Raw genomic sequence first — 18,334 nt, 5'->3', positions numbered from 1 at the left:
AGCCTCACATTGAGCTCTTTGCTCAGCAGGGAATCTGCTTCTCCCTCTCACTCTCCCTCTGTGCTTTCTTGTTCTCTCTCTCTCTCAAATAAAGTCTTTAAAAACAGAAAAGATAGAGCGGAGCTGCTGCTAACCTGGAACCCCTGCTCTAAACTAAAGGAACTGAATTTTAAGGATCCTTTCTGTTTCTGTAGTTTAGCCTGCCCTTATTTAAAACAAAGCATGTAAAACAAACAAGCAAACAAACAAAAACCCTCTTAAAATTGAAAGTCCTGTATAAAGGTAAAGTATCACTATAACTTAAAGTTTATGAATAAAAGTATAATTAATGAATGACTGGAAATAGGTGGTTTGTGGGGCACCTGGGTGGCTCAGTGAGTTAAAGCCTCTGCCTTTGGCTCAGGTCATGATCCCAGAGTCCTTTGATCAAGCACCGCATGGGGCTCTCTGCTCAGTGGGGAGCCTGCTTCCTCCTCTCTCTTTCTGTCTGCCTCTCCCCCTATTTAAGATCTCTATCAAATAAATAAAATCTTTTAAAAAAAGTTTTAAAGGAAATACGTGGTTTGGGTTATGACCATATTTTAATTTTCCATATTATGCCAGTTTCCATTAGTGAGGATATTGAGATTTAGCTATGTTGTAAAGTGGTCCAACTCCAGTCAGAACAAGGTTCAAGTTAAAAAAATAAGTTAAAGAACCAGTTTACCATTTTCACTCACCACCACCACCACCACCACCGCTACTACTACTAGTACTACTACTACATACACACATTTCATTCAATAGGGGAAACAGATTTTTAGAGGTCCTAGAAGCTCCAGCAATACCACTGCAAAGGGCCAGGCACATTTTTCTCTAAAACTTTCCCATTTTCATGTTTTCCTTTTTTTAAAAGAATTTATTTATTTATTTATTTATTTAATTATTTATTTGACACAGAGAGAGTGAGAGAGAGAGAGACAGCGAGAGACAGAACACAAGCAGGGGAAGTAGGAGAGGGAGAAGTAGGCTCCCCACCGAGCAGGATGCCTAATGCGGGGCTCCACTCCAGGACACTGGGATTATGACCTGAGCCAAAGGCAGACACTTAAGGACTGAATCACCCGGGCCTCCCTTTAATGTTTTTCTATTTCATTTCTTACTCCAAGAAAGAAAAAAATAGCTTCAATTAATGGCTTCTTTGTAAGCAACACTTTTTTCCACAACTACTTGGTTTATTCAACAAAGAAGTTCTGCCCTCAAATTAAGAGTTTAAAGGTGTTTTTGGAGGCAGAGGCAATTAAGCTGGGTGGGTTATCAAAGTATGTGGAAAACAAAGAACTTCTTTCTGCAGCCCACATGTGAATGTTGCCATTAATTTTAAAACATTTATTGTATAAATTGTGTGTTCAAATATTACACCATGTATTCTGAGGACAGAATATAGAGCTAAATAAATAGTGTCACGACTATTTGTGAGGTAAGCATTAAACCAATTATTTAAATATTATAACTATTTAAATATATTTATATTATTAAATATATGAAATTATTAAATATTTAAATCATTACTTATTAATTACATTAAAATGTAAATAGTATAAAGGAAGAATATAGGGAGCTATGAGAATGTATTTGTCTGGTGGAGTAGGCAAAGAAGGTTTTTCTGAGGGTGGATGAGCAAATGAGAGCTGAAAAATAAGTAGAAATTAACTAGATTAAAAAGAAAAAAATCAGAGAAAGACTGGGCACCCGGCTGGCTCAACTAGAAGAGCATGTGACTCTTGATCTCAGGTTGTGAGTTCGAGCTCCATGTTTGGTGTTGAGATTACTTTTTAAAAATAAAATCTTTAAAAAAAAGGTTAGCGCTTTCTAGTAGATAGAACATGGAAAATTCAAGGAACCAAAGGAGGTCTTCCTTGGATAGCATGCAATAAACCAAAGAGGCTGTAGGGATGGGTCTGTAAGCCTCACAAGGAACTTAAAACTATATGAAAAACAGTATCGAAGGGTTGCCTGTGTCGCTCAGTTGGTTAAGTGTCCAACTCTTGATCTTAGCTCCGGTCTTGATCTCAGGGTCGTGAGTATAAGGCCCACATTGGGCTCCACACTAGGTTTAGAACCTACTCAAAAAAAACAAAGAAAGAAAAAAGAAAACTGGAAACACTGCAAGGATTTTAAAATGCATGCATCCCATAATTCAGTCTGGTTGCCTTGTGGAAAATGAATGCTGGCAATCTAAAGCCATCAGCTAGAAGGCAATGTAAGAAAAAGTGATAGCGTGGATTTAGGCAGTAGTGGTGAAAATAGAGATAATTGAATATTTAAAATATACTTGTAAATTTAATATTAAAGTGATTAAAAAAACACATTGAAAATTGAGACCATCTGTGTTAATAAGAATTAGATAAAACTCTAGACTATCTGTGTTAGCATGACTTAGATTTTGTTTTTTTTGTTGTTGCTTTTAGGGAAACTCTGCCCAGGAAGCATAATACTATAAATCAATAAATAACTTCACTGTTTGCTTCAGGGTAATTCCTTCAGATCAAGTTATCAGAGAGAGTAATCTGCTCACCTGCTAAATAACATATTCATCAGTTTAGTTATCAAGAGTTACTTTACAATACCTGCGAATTTCAAGCTCTTATATCATGGACTTCATCTAATTCTCCGTTTCTCTTCTTGGAAGACTTCTTTAAATATCTTGAGGCCAGGCCCCAAGTCCTATGCATATCTCATCTCTGACTTTTTTATTCTGAAACATTACTTCGTATTCTCCCTCTTGTAATGAGGTGGTAATGTATTAACAGGTTGTCTAAAGATAATCTGGAGGAGTTCAACAATGGAAACTCAAGAAGCTCTTTCAAATACCAGCAAGTCATACAATAAAATATATGCAGCTATCATTGCATCAAATCGTGCTTTGCAAAGTTCTGGCATGGAGAAATGTCACAATATGTTAACTAAAAATTCAAGTAACTGAAGAGTCTATTTTAATCCCAATTTAGTTTTGTATAGCTTAATCTCAGTTTTATATTTGGTTTATGTTTGTTATTTGGATGGGTGGATGGATAGAGAGAGAGCTAAGTGAGAGATGAGAGATAGATTAAATTCTCAAACTTCAAACAATTTCCTAAATTTTAACTGTGAATATCTTTGGAGGTAGGTGTATGAATTATTTCTTTCCAGTGTTTTTGGATTTTCCTTCACTGAATACCTTTTATGTGTGTACTAAAAACAATGAATGTTCTTAAGAGGTAAAACTTTTGAATTTGAGTGGGGTTATGGACATTGGGGAGGGTATGTGCTTTGGTGAGTGCTGTGGAGTGTGTAAACCTGGCGATTCACAGACCTGTACCCCTGGGGATAAAAATATATGTTTATAAAAAATTAAAAATTAAAAAAAACACCTTTTGAATTTGCATATATTTGAGAATTAGAATGTACATTCCATAATCAAAAAGAAGCTTAGTATTTATCAATTCTGTGGTTTCTTCCTGGATATTTCCTTGTTTGGTGTTGGGGGAAAAAAGGATGGAGGAATAGTAGTGAATATTCTTTGCATGTCAGTTTCCCAGTAATCATGTAATCAACAGGACACTTTTCATCTCATGGAATGAGAAAACTGGAGCATTTAATGTTTAAATGTAGAAATAAGGACCACTTCAAGTTTTATACTCAAGTTTTAGACTAAGCTTATAATAATAGGTCATATTTTTTGAGTGTTTGCTTATGATTTACAACCCTCTGAGATAGTTTTCTACTACAGAGCCACAAAAGGTGTACTTTAAATTACTATATATTATCTTCCATATTTTTATTCATTTTAAATGCCACTGCTAGATACTCATAGATACACTTTATTTTTTTCAAATGGGTAAGTCTGAAAATATTTAGCTAATTAAGTTTGTCTGCTCTTTGAGGGGATAATCAGTGTGGAGTAAACACATGGACTACTGAAGCCATGTCTTCAGGAGTGAATTTCCTACTTTGATATTTAGCTACACTAAGGCCTAAGTGGGTAAATAATATTAGCCAATTAGCAACTGCTTTTCTAGAGAGATAGATGACTCATTTTCTAAACATATTGCTTATGTAACTATCACCTCTTCCTACAGAGGTTTAGCTGAATACACCCTTCCTCTCTTTTGTAGGCCTTGTCCAATTTTTATTTCTCCCTGGCTCTGGTACTTTCGTTCCTCAACTTAGTTTCTTACTTCATCTACAGACTAATCCAGGTTAGGATCTGCAAATGTGACTAAGTGATAAGGGGGAAAGTTATTAATAAACTCCTAAGCCCTCAATGGATATTTCAGTGACTAGAGGCAAGCCCTATGCCTTAACATTCCCAGCACACCTCATTTGCTCAGCATATTTCTGTGCTCTACTCCCTGAATTTCAAACCAGGCTCTTCCAACAGGCTGGCAAAGCCAGATTCCAAGTGGTCCTCAGAAATATAAAAGAAGGGGGTGCCTGGGTGGCTCAGTGGTTAAGTGTTTGCTCCCTGCTTCCTCCTTCCCCACTCCCCCTGCTTGTGTTCCTTCTCTTGCTGTGTCTCTCTGTCAAATAAATAGACACAATCTTAAAAGAAAGAAAGAAAGAAAAAAGAAAGAAAGAAATGTAAAAGAAGGAACTCATTCAGATGGGTTCTATCAAAATCTACCACTGTCATCTGTTTAAGTCTGTGCATTCTCATTTCCATCCCTCTTGCCAGTCTGAGAATCCTACTACTAACCAGGGACTCCCAATGACCAAATCCAGGCAACTTGACTCAAGGCTCATCCTCATGAGAATCTGTGGGAATCTGCATAGCCCATTACCACCTTCTCTTAAAATGAGTCTTCCTTTGACTTCCTCAATTCCAGTTCTTCTGGTTTTCCTACTACTAAGAATTATTCCTACATTATTCATATTTCTGTCTTGTTCTTCTTCCTTCCCCTTTTCTTTAAATTTAGGCCTTTCCCACTGCTTTGGAGTGGATAACACTGCCAAAATCCTTGCCTACTGGCTCCATATAGATAACTCCCACATCATAACCCCTAGCCTCTATAGCCCTCCAGAGTTGCTCATTCTTCTATTGCACTTCCTGTTTCGGTCCACAGTGTATCCTTTCCAAACTCCCAATCTCTGTTAATGGTATCATTTCCCCACTTGTTCAAATTCAATCCTTAGAGTAATGTTTGATCTCTTCCTTGTATTCCCTATTTCCTGTAGATACTATAGGAAACCTGTAGATTCTATATTTAAAATATCTGCATTAAGACTACCTTTTGGGGAAAAAAAGCTACCCATAGGATTTACTTCTTCCTACTTATATGTCATCATCACAGAGGGAGTCTATTAGCATGGTGTTCAGTGACTGCAATGGTCTTCTGAGTATTTCACCTAGGGAGCCTTCTCCTCCAAATCACCAGCCGACTTCTCTAGTCTTCTATGATGCCCACTAGTCACCTTCTATATTAAAAATGAAACCAAGTTAAAAATGGAGAACCTAAATTATCAGGCTCATCTGTAATCCCCTCATAGTGACTATTATTATTTAACAATGTGCCAAACACCTTGTTAACCCCTTTACATATATTTATATTTTTAATCTTTTCAGAAACTGTGGAAAGTAAGGCTTATTATACTTGTTGGACATTTGAGCAAACAAGATTCAATTAGCAGTATGTTTGCTTTTGTAATTTCACATGTACTAGAAGGCAGATAGAACTATCATTTGATCCAGGTCTCTAGGATTCCAAAGCTTTTTCTAAGACTTTAACATCTGTACAAATATGCATAAATTAGACAATCACTGGATGAAAATTTTTATTTTATATGTGATTATATGTCAGAAAAAAATTATAAATTATTCAGTGAAGTTAAGAAACTTGATCTCAGGATTTTTGTTGATGTAGGATGAGATTACGTATAAGTACAAGGAAAAAAAGTACTGATACTTTAACCTATTCTAAATTTCTTGGTCAGATTCAAGAAATGGTAATTTCTCTGATGGCCAAGTATGTATTTATACCCAAACTATGATTGTCAAGAAGGAAAACAATGGTAGGGGGATTTTCTGGATGATACTGTGTGAAATGGAAGCTTCAACAGATGATTCTACACAAGATGTCTGTAGTGAACTGTGTGTTAGAGTGAGTTTGCCTCTCATATAAAATGGTAGAAAGACAATGAAAAAACAGCTTCCTATATCTTCACCCGGAGGAAGGTAAATGTCTATGAAAATGGCTCTGTGAAGACTTGAGATCCCACAGTTTATGAAAAAAGCAGAGTCTCCCCCCACAACAATCATAAAAACAGAACAAAATAGAACAAAACAAAAAGCTTTGGTAAGATGTAAGCCACTGCCCAGAGAGGTCTTAGTAACACATTAAGTGGTTCCATTCTTGTTCCTATTTATTCCAGTGTTTCTTTCTTTCATGTCATTAAGCTGTTTTTGTAGAAAACCTTCTGATTCCTTCTTTTTACTGCCTCTCTAATTCTATGTTTATAAATTGTTCCCAAAAAAGAAAAGGCATCTATATCAAACAACACAGCTTATGGTCCAGCCTGAGGAGCTCATTATTCACAGGAAGTGAATGAAAATGAAATTCATTCTGGATGCAGTTAAGGCAAACCTTTTTGTTCACGGCAGGATTTGTCAGCCTCTGAAACCAAGATCAAACCAGAAGTGAAATGAATGCATGTTGCTATATTCAAATGTCAATTCAACATAGATTATTGCCAGAATCTTATCAGAATCTGCCAGTGATTCTTAACATTACTTTAAAGCCAATATTTATGTAACTAATTACAATATTTTGTTTTCAAGTGTCAGGAATGAACATGATCTACCTTAAGCAAAATGGAGGGAAATGGAGGAATTTCTTATAAATATTCAAGAGAATTTTTACAAAACACAATGACAGAAAGAAACCTTTGTCTCAAGGAGGTTTAGAATTTAGAAACAGAAAAACATCATAGTACCAGCAGTAGCCTTATGTCACCTGCCATTTACACTTCTTTCTGTGCTCTACTCTTTTATTTTGCAAGGCATAAAATGGCAAGGCAATTCCATAAGATTGTACAGGTTGTTCTCTACACAAGGGTGTCCAGCCAAGAGAGTCAAAATACAATCTGGCTCTGCTAGCCAAGCTGTGAATCCTCAGGGTCAAGTTGTCCTAGAAAGGGTGACTTTTTCTGGTTTCTGAAAAGCAGCATATGGGCAAGTAGAGATCCTATCAAATGGCCATGGTTTTGCATATATCAGGTCTAGCCACACAAAGAAATTTAATATTGTTCAAGCTCTGAATCCCTGGAGAAGAGATTTTGATTGACAATGATTCCCACTCCTGGTTCAATTAGCTATGACTCAGAAATTAGGATATGTTTTTTAAAAATTGTGAATTGGTTAGACATTGGTAGGTAAGGCATTTATTCACAATTCCTAGAATTTTTATATTTCAGACTGTCCACTAACCTTTAACTCTTAGAGATCTCCTAAGCGCCAATTACTCAATAAATTTATATTGGAATGGAAATTGTGCCAAGAGCAGCAGAAACTCTCTAGATTTGGAAGGAGAACTAGTTCTTTTTCTCTCTCCATATTCATAAGATTGTTTATGTACTAACCTTGCATTTCTAGTGGACTGGAGATACACTTTGTTTTTTCAATTAAAATATAAGGGATTATTGTTGAAATATTTATTTTGCATTTTCTTCCAAAATAAGTTTTATCTTCCTTTTATGGTTACCAGATTTAGCAAATAAGAATATAAGGTACCCAGTTAAATTTGAATTTCAGATAAATAATGAATAATTATTTAATATATGTTTAACCTATGTAATATTTGGGACTTAGATATTCTTAAAAAATTATTACATGAGACATACACTAAGTATTCATTGCTTATCCGAAACAAATTAGAGGGCAACTATGCTTACCACTATACCACCAAAGCTGTACTGTTTGAAACAAATTGAATTGCACTTCTTTTATTTTATTTGGCAAACTTGCTTCCTTTTTATTATAAGTTGAACCCTGCAGAACTACTTTTAAACATTTCTAGATCTAAGTTTGGCAGAGGTATGAAATCAAGGAAATAAAAACAGATGTATATCCTTATATATAAAGGACATTAAAGCTTGGGTTTATGATTTTACTCACCTGGTCTATATGAATAAAAGGTTTATGTTTTCTTTTGTAGAAGAAAATGAATGAAGACTATGTTGTATTATTTTCATAGTAATATACACATACTTAATCACACAATGGAACAAGGATATTTTATAAGTAAAACGTAACCAGCTACATAGCACATAATTTCATCAGAAAGTTAGTTTACTTTTTTAGATTTGAAAGAAGTAAGATATTCTACATTAATATTGTCACATCTCTTTTTATTTTTCATTTCTATTTTAAATACTTGTAATAGTCCTAGATTGACTCTATGTAATCACTGCCATTATTTATAATTAGTTATTTAAAAAAAAACACACACACACACCTAATGTTGCCTTAGTCCTTGAGATTTAGCCTTACTTAAAAAAAAAATGGCACACAGTATCTGTGTTAAAGTTAGAAACAAAACCCATACAGTTTTGCAACAGGGTAACCACCTTATCAAGCTATATACAACTTAAAAAGTTGGAATAATTATTATTTAGGTAGACATAAAGTGCACCTGAATTTAGACTTAATTAGATAATCTCAGTAAGAGTACCATTTTTGTAAGAAATTTGAGAAATATGTTAGGTTTCCTTTATCACTCAAAAGTAGCACCACCACGATTATTTTGTTGATTTCATGACCACTTTTCTGCTCCATGCAGTATGCTAATTAAGGTATACATTTTAAGCTTATTTCCTTTTCATAATTCCTATAAGATTCATATTTTGATCTAGATATCAGTAGAACCTGATATCTAGAAACATTTATTAATTCCTCTAAGCCATGCATATAATAAGTAGTCACATTTGCTCCTAAAGCCTATATTATATGCCATAATAAAAAATTAAATATATTAAATATTAATAAAAAATTAAATATAGTTAAAAGATATGACCCAAACGCAAGGCAGGAATTATTGACAATTTTATTTTGGTTTCTCAATTTTTTTTTTTTTATTAAGAGTAAAGATAGGTACATGATTTTAAGAATTAACACTGGTTTTCACAACTCTTTTTTTGATATAATAAATTATTCAGCTTGAACTTGAACATGATACACTGTTTGGCAGACAAAGATAATGGTCTGTCATTTTATGGTGGAAATGTTTTTGGAAGGTGTAGTATTTTTTATCTTTGAGGAAGTCTTAGAATGAGCAACATGGTATTGACCACAAGAAGGCTTGAAATTTGCAGTCCTTGTTAATAATGTAGAAGTGCTGATAGATAATTTTTGTCTTAGTTTGAGTGCATTTTATTTTTAGACAACCTATATGATGTGTTTTTTCCCCTTAAAATAATGCCTCTGCTCTAAGTAAATCAAGCCCCAAATTAACGAAAAGCTCAAGATGGCTTCAGTCTCATTTGTCTTAAGTCCTGGTGTTGTACAGATGAAAAGCAACAGTCATTACGACAACAGGTGATAAATCCAAAGTAACAGCCAAATTGGTTAACATTTTTCCATTTCTAAGCCGTCCTTAAGAAAATCATAGACCGGGTCACACTAGCCTCACAGTAGTCCAGTCAAGCAGCCATGTCATCTGGATTCATTTTACTAGCAATTAATTAGCAAGAAAGTGCTGGGTTTGTTCTTCAGCCCCTGTCATAAAAGGTTTTGCTCTTTTTGGTCTCTGTTCTCCAAGTCTGCCTCTGGTTATGTTCGTGTAATCTTTGAGGTGCTTGTAGGCTTCTTTTGTGAAGCTGATTTTCCCTCCAGGGATGGTTCATGACAATATCAACAACAGTGACAACTGTGCTTTTGCTACCTTTGCCCTCGGGGTCTTCACGGGAGGCATTTTCACCAATGATCTAGTCATCAGTGTTACCCACTGTTCTACTGACCATCTTCCCCTCCACCTCCAGGCATAGGATCTGGGATCTCCCAGATCTTATGGATGTTGAAGAACATATCATCATGGCTGATGAGGCCCTGGCAGATGACTATGAGGGCACTTGAAAGAAGCAAGGGCAATGCTGGTTTAGCAGGAACCCAGAACTCTCTCCAAGTGTGGTGCAGCAGGAGCAGGGCTCAAGTGGAAGCTAGTAGAGAGCAAAAAACTGGATAGACATTGCACTAAAGGCTTCTGGTAAATTGTGAAAAGGGAAATAGATACACTGCCTATGGATCTCCTATGACTAACAAATGTTAAAATTAATTTTAATGTTTGTTGGAATCTTTACTTCTAAACAATTGTACCATTAGGATGGTTATTAAACATTTATTATTTATAAATTTCCCAGATAATCTTAATGAAATTGGAATATAATGTAATTGAAGTGAAGTATTACAGTTAACAATAAGGATAGGGAGAGGCCAATAAATACCTACTGGGAAGAGAAACAAATAAAAGACTGGGAGAGATTGCCTGGAGAAAAGGAAAGAAAAGATGACAAATGAGCAAGGACAATTAACAAAGAAAAAAAATGAGTATTCTTCCCTTGGACTGGCATGCATTTAGCAATGTGAAGCCTGAGATTGAGAGATGGGTCTAGATAATAATCATAATTATAAAAGCAACATTTATTGAATTTTTACTGTGTGCTAGGATTCTACTAAAACATTTTTGTATAGTAACTCATTGAAACATCACAAAAACCTCATGATATTTGTTCTATTTTTTTTATTATTCTACAAATAAAGGAACAGAGACTTTCTCCATAGTCTCTTGCCCCACCCCCCGTAAAAATTCAATAAAGGATGCAGTAGATATAAAGCAGCTTTCCTAAAGCAGACTTAGATTTAGGTTTATTAAATTCAAAATCCAGGACAAAGCAATGATTTCAGATGAGGATGTATCTTTCATGAGCTTTCGGAGAACTGAGGTCAGTGCATTTAATAGTATCTGATAGTAGGAAGCTAAATGTCATTTAAAAATATCTGACAATTTGGGGCGCCTGGGTGGCTCAGTGGGTTAGGGCCTCTGCCTTCAGCTCAGGTCATGATCCCAGCGTCCTGGGACGAGCCCCACATCGGGCTCTCTGCTCTGCAGGGAGCCTGCTTCCTCCTCTCTCTCTCTCTCTGCCTGCCTCTCTGATCTCTGTCTATCAAATAAATAAATAAAATCTTTAAAAAAAATTCTGACAATTAGAAGTTGGGAAATTGCACATGGTCCAAAATCTTGTATGGGGGACCAGGGTGAGAGAGAATGTTAGTATAGTGCTAGATGGCTAGATATTTAAAGGCTGATCTTGCCATAGATTCTTAATGACTTTAAGTGGTAAAACAAGGCAAGACACAATAGGAAACAAATGTCTGATACACTAAGTATGCATAGCAATTTCTGGCAATTAAAGTTTTGGTCCAGCTAGTGGTAAGGAAATCCTGCATTTTGGGACTCTCTGAAGAGCTGAAAAAGAAGTTGTGAAGGGTCATGCCACTGACACATGGAATATTACCTAGAGGGAACACTATGTGAAAGTGTACTTATAATGGTTTTAAACATAAACATGCTCAAAGTTGTAAAACACCATAATTAGTAAATATACCTAGGAAAAAGATTTCACATAGGAAGTGACAGATGAAGACATTAAATAGCCACTGTTTGGGGCAAGATGTTGTTCATGGGTGACTCCAATAAGCATGATTATGTAATATTCTTTAGGAGTATTTAGCCACTTGAATGCAGGATAGATTAATGCATCCAACAGATAGGTGGATTTGAGCAGCAGAGCTTAGGTTTTGGCAGGAAAGATTGCTTGAGGGAAAAAGGAAAAAGGGAGTTAAAGACATTCATTTGAGAAATAATTATAGGGCAGAATTGTGAAAAACAAGCCGGATAATATGACATGTTTAGACATGGGGTTATGATGAATAAAAATGGATTATAGGGTCAAAGAATCAGTGGTCATGATAAGCTGGTGAATTACATGAGTGGAGTCCTAGAGGGAATAGACTGACAGAACAGGAGATGACAATCAAAATGAGATGTTTGAAGGTATGACATATAGGTCATGGAGAAAGAATGGAAAAAAAGATTATCAGAGCTAATGAAAGAAAAGAATTTAAAGGCCAAGGTGATAGTTGGATCGTCTAGCTGGGTTTTGAAGTAGATAACCATAATGGCAGGAAAAGTATCAATGAGTGAAGAACAATGACTCAGAGGTCCATATGTGGCCTAAGAAGGAAGGATATAGGGTGGTGCAGTATGAGAATGTATGTTTCAAAAGACATGAGAGTTTCACAGGGAGAAAGGAGTGTTTGGAAGTAAGAACAGGAAACAGAAAGGACCCTACCTCAAGCTCCAGGCCTGTATAGTACTTAAGCATGAGAGGAAAAAATAAAAACAAATCCTTCACTTTAAGGGTCCAGGAAAGCAGTGTTTTCAGGAACCAAGTTAAATATCAGCAAAAATCTGAAGAACATGTTCGTTGAAGACATTAAGGAAGGAGAGGACTTTTCTGTTGTCAGGAAACAAGTTTGAGTGAAAGGGCTTGGATAGCCAAGAGTGTGGGAGATATGGTCAGATCCGTAAAGGCTGGGAACAGGGTGCAGAGGAACATCTGTGTGAAACTGGGTCATCTGGGAACCTCGGACTTCTCGTGGTGATACAGGAGAGCTGGTGTTGAGGCATGATGGGATTTGTTTCAGAAGCCACAGGACAGTGATTAAAGGTCATGTAGTGGCTGGTCTTGCCTGCAGCTGGAGGCGGGGTGGTGGTGAGGAAATAGTCTCATCCCAGAGGCTTCAGAGCAGAGGTATCTAGAAATCTTGGGTCTAGTATTTCTGGTGAAAGAGCAGCAATTCAGTGACCTTTGCTTCCCATTAAGGCCGTCTCTACTAAGTAATTTTATTTATTGGGAAAATTCCTGCCGAATCTCGAAGCCCAAAAGTCCCCTGCTCTGTGAACCCTTTCCAAACCTCCACGTCTCATGGTTAGTCATTTCCTCTGTAACCAAAAGAGATTTTCATAAATAGCTCATTGGACTTGTATGGCATTTCATTGTCATTATTCATGTATCTGTCTCTCTCAGTACACACTGAACTCCTTGACCCACAATTTTTTGCACCACAAAGTGGATCATATCCACACAACTGGGTACCAGACTTGGGACCTATTAAGTGCTGGATAGAATTAAAGTGGATTAAAAGACTGCATCAGCAGTGTTACGAGCCCTTGAGAGTTTCCTATGGGTAAGCATTGTGCTGGGTGTTGTGTGTATCCAATCTGGACTTGCGAGTTGTCGGCTGGGGCTGCTCCACGAATACACTTCAGACTGGGTAGCTTGAACAACAGACATTTATTTCTCAGTTCTTGAGACTGAGATCAGGGTGCTAGAATGGTTGGGTTCCTGGGGAAGTTCACAGCTGGCCCTCTTCATTGTATCCTCACCGGAAGAGCAGAGAGAGAAAAGAAGCAAGCTCTCTCTTATGTGCTTCTTACAAAGCCCTAATCCCATTCATGAAAGCTCTATCCCCATGACCTAATTAATCCCCAAGGGCCCTGCCTCCTAATATTACCACATTGAGGGGTATGATTTTAATGTATAAATTTCGGGGAGACACAAACATTCAGATCATAACAATAGATGACATTATTGTCATTTCACAGGTAGGAAAGCTGGGAAGGTTATATAGTCAGGAGGATGTAAAACCAGGAGTCAGTCCTAGTTTATCTGATTCTAAAGCCTTTTAATTCTATCAAATTGCTCTCCTGATTCTGCTTATGTTCTCATTCTAAGCTATAAGAGTTTAACTATTGCCAATGCAGATTTAATACTATAGTAATAAAAATGAAGAAAGTAAAGGTTGTTAATTTTGTTGTGATATTTACTATTTATTAATGTGACTCTTTTCTAAAAAAAAAACAAAAATATCTTTCTGGAGCATAAACGATATAAAAGAAAAATGGCTTATATAATTCAGATTTGATCAAAACTTACTTAGGACAAATTACGCAAATTATACTCTGAGAATAATCTCAGCTCAGAATATGCAAAGAACTCTAATTCTACCTAGACAGGAAAGAAATATGGAAATATCCTAGAATGTCATGAAGTTTCTCAGAAATCCTGATGTAGGTAATAAAATATAATACTCTATTTTGCATTTAAATTATTTAAATTATAACACTCTTCTAGAATATAAGAGACCAAGTAGCCTCATGCATTATTAACTTCATAGTACTCTCCGTCCCTAAGCAGAATACAGTTGACTATCCAGGGCCCATGTTGGGTTTGGGCACGTCCAAATACCATAGGATCCCTGCTGTGAATTCTATGCTGTAAATTGTGCAAGAGAATCATACAAATCTCCTTCACTAACAAAAGTTTAGATGTGTAAGGCCGGAATAGGTGTTCTCTGTCATTTTGGAGAGAGGAAGATTTTAGCCTGTCCTCAGATCTCAGAATAACAAAGAATCCTATTCTTATCTTCTGGAGCATTTGTAGGAGTATCGAGTTCAATCTGGACAAATGAAAGGATTCCAGCTACTCAGTGATCAAAACATTCAGTTGTTGATACTATGCACATGACAGTAACTTGACTATACGTAGAAGACAAACAGTAACATCAGCAACAGTAGGTATTTTTTTGGAACACGAAACGGTTGTGAGGATTGGTGTCCATAAAGATATCCTTAATAAAGCATTTATTTATTCAACTTGATCCAACTGGCCAGCTAAATCAGATGATCCCATAAAAGAACTACAGCCAGTAGAACTCAAGGTCTTGGATTATGTAGTTTGGTGGGTTCATATCCAAATGGGCAGATAATTTGCAAATCATCACTTCATTTGATGCTTCATAGGCTTATCTTAAGGTTTATAGGCAAATGGAGTAGTAGCTGATTCATTATATAATTAAAGGTCTATATAGGGACGAGTCCAGACTGGCAAAATTCAAATTTAATTCTGTGGGTTACAACCTCCGAAAGATTGGTACTTAAGTTTCTTTCTTTCTTTTTTTTTTTTTTAAGATTTTATTTATCCATTTGTCAGAGAGAGACAGAGACAGAGGCAGAGAATGAGCTGGGGGAGCAGTAGGCAGAGGGAGAAGTAGACTCCCCGCTCAGCAAGGAGCCCGTTGTGGGACTTGATCCCAGGACCCTGAGATCATGACCCAAGCTGAAGGCAGATGCCAAACCGACTGAGCTACCCATGTGTCCTGGCACTTAAGTTTCATTGGTTAATCTGCCAAAACTGCTGGACTCTGACCAATCCTTTAGGGGCTTACCCAGGTTTAGCTATTTTAACACTCAACAATTTCTGTCTAGAGTAATTAAGATCAGACAGATTCTCTGACAAAACTGCTAGATACATCTCAGTTGAGTATTTAAAAATTTGAACGGGATACAGAACAAACAGGAGCTATTATTATTAGCTATCCTCAGCTGATTAAACTTATGAACTATCATCTCAGAAATCCTATCTTTCCCTTTAACTTTTATCTACTGACTCTCTCGCCAGAGATTTAAGTCTTCTCCAAAAATCAACTATCCTGATAAGACTTGGATGCTGAGGGTACAGAGTAAACCAGAAGTCAGGATTTGGGGCTGGCCATGTAGGAATTGTACTGGATGATATGGTAAACCAGAAAGGCAAAAGGTTATGTTCAGAAGGGTCAGCTAGAACACAGAGAGATAATACAAAATATCAGAGCAATCAATATCCTTCTAAAATTTATGATTCTATTTGCAATGAAACAAAAAGATTAGTCCTTATTTTCTCACCTGACATGCTCAGAATATATATTTCCTTTTCTTTAAATTTTACCATGATGGTGACATAGTAAAGGAAAAGATTCTGGGTGAGGGACACCTTAGGAGGTGGAGCAGAGGAGGAAAGTTTTACGTTGGTACTTACAATGAGTTAAAATTTATTTTTTAATAATATTAATAGGCATAACAAACAGCTCTAAGAAAGGGAGAAGGTGTGTATAATAGATAAAAAATTGAAGAGGAAATACTAACATGCTGTCAGAAATTTTGAGTTTGACACTCTAAGAATAAAGTATGACTGGTTAAGATGAGGGAGAATTCAGAGAGGGAGAAGAGCTAAATGTGAGTTATTGACTGCACAAGTCCCACTCCGTTCCCCAACAAGGTTGCTGGCTACTCCCAGAACGTACGAGCATCCATTTTTTCCAGGGGTACTGCCCTTCCATTCTATCATATGGAATCCATATCATTCCATATCATAATATTCAGTCTCCATGGGATCATCTAATTCAGCATACACATATATTATAGTATCTTTCACCTAGAAAACAAAAATAAAAACCATTTTTATAACATCTTCTGTCCATGTTATACCGCTTTGTAGAAAAACTCAAGGAAGAATTGTCTATACTCTATTTTAAATTCTCTCTTGAACCCACACCACAAGTCCTTCTTCCCTAGTCAGCTAAAATTACTCTTGTCAAGGCCACTTGTGACCTTTTGTTACTCAATCTAACAGTCTATTTTTAGTCCTCAAATTACCTGACCTCTCATAGAATTTGGCACAGTCAATTCGTACTTTTATTTTGAAGCACTATCTTCTCTTGGATTTTAGGACAACACTCTCTCCTGTCTCACTCATCATTTCCCTGTCTGCAGTGGGTTCCTCTTCATTTTCTCAGTCTCTAACTCTAGGAACCTCCCAAACTCAGTTTTTGGAACACCACTGTTCCTTAATTACATTCACTTCTCAAGTAATTTCTATCTAATTTAATGTTGCTCAATGATATCTATACTGTTAGATTCCAAAGTTCACGACTCCAGCCTAGGCTTTTCTCCTCAACTTCACTTTTGTACATACAATTACACACTTGACATGTTCACACGGATAAAATAAACATCTCAGACTCTTTTTGTCCCTAACCACACACCTGATCCCTCGCCCTAAACATGTGAATCTGCTCTTTCAGTAGTCTCTATAAGTCAGGGTACAGTTAAAGAAAACTTTTATCTTTGAAGTTGCTTAAGACAAAACTCCACAGTCTTTCTTATTTCTTTTCTTCATCTCCCATCCAACCCATCAGCAAATTTTGTTGGTTGTACCTCAAAATATATCCTCCATCTGTCATTTCAATATCTCCATTGCTACCATTCTCATTCAAGACACTATTAACCCTTGCCTCAATTACTGCAAGTCACTAACTGGTCTCCCTCCTTCTGCTCTAGATGCCTACAATCTATTCTTCATCCAGGAGTTGGTGTGAATTTTAAAGAACATGTCAGATTATGTCATTTCTTTCTGCACTCTGTAAAATCCAAAGCCTCTTCTCTGACCCTCAAAGCCCTACATGTTCTCCCTTCGGCTACCTCTCTGAGTCCAGCTACTCCCACTCTATACTCTTTTACTCTGCTCCAGCCATACTGGCCTCCTTGCTGTTTCCTGCCTTTGTACTTGTCATTCCCTCCCCACAAAGGGGATAGAAAACCAAAGCATGAAGTTCTTCCCTCATTTCCTTTTTGTCTCTTTTTAAATGTCCTCTTATTGTGAGGCATATACACCTTTTCCAGATTCTGCTTGTCCTTGAAGCTCTGTAGGGTGTTGGACTAGGGTGCTCCCTGGCTTATTGGCTTAGACTCTAGGCCTCAGAACCTGATCTAGTGCCTGCCTTGCAACTTATCTTTCCTGACTCCACTTAATCTCTACAGCCAGTGGCGAGCCCTAGCGTTGGCCCAGTCTAAGTTTAACATTGATTAAACCAGCCACCCACTGGAGCAGTTCGTCAAGACGGGCAGATCAGTTCCCTAGCCTGTTGCTCCCTATTGCAGTAATTGTTATTGTCCCTTTGGACTCTGATGATGAAAGAGGGACATCTTTACAGGTTGTAGGAAACACAGCAGTGAGGGGTGAGACCTGGAATAAAATGTGCCAGCCAACTGGTCTTGGCTTCATAATAGCTCTTGGATATATTCCGATCTTTCCCTAGAATTTATTTCACAAAATCAAGTAAATCATACTGTGTCCAAGAAATAAACTTTATGGGGGCACCTGGTGGCTGAGTCAGTTAAGCATCTGCCTTCTGCTCAGGTCATGATCCTACGGTCATGGGATGGAGTCCCATGTCAGGCTCCCTGTTTACTGGGGAGTTTGCTTCTCTCTTCACCTCTCTACTCGCTCTCTCTCAAATAAATAAATAAATCTTAAAAAAAAAAAAGGAAATAAACTTTACTTTGATATAATTAAAAAATATATAACTGTATTTCTTATAAATGTGATTGAGAGTTTAGGGCATCAGGAATTGGGCAAAAGTAGAAAGTGACTTTATTATTCA

At 36.8% G+C, this 18,334-nt stretch overlaps 1 pseudogene; it reads right to left on the bottom strand.

Annotated features, from left to right (window-relative positions):
- Nucleotides 1–9,580: 9,580 nt before the first annotated feature.
- On the bottom strand, nt 9,581–10,069 carry LOC131819579 (translationally-controlled tumor protein-like; annotated as a pseudogene).
- Nucleotides 10,070–18,334: the final 8,265 nt, after the last annotated feature.

Source organism: Mustela lutreola, chromosome 1 (assembly GCF_030435805.1).
Source record: "Mustela lutreola isolate mMusLut2 chromosome 1, mMusLut2.pri, whole genome shotgun sequence".
In the NCBI taxonomy this organism is placed as follows: domain Eukaryota; kingdom Metazoa; phylum Chordata; class Mammalia; order Carnivora; family Mustelidae; genus Mustela; species Mustela lutreola.
Note: the sequence above shows the minus strand (reverse complement) of the source record. Positions and strands in the feature narration are given on the sequence as shown.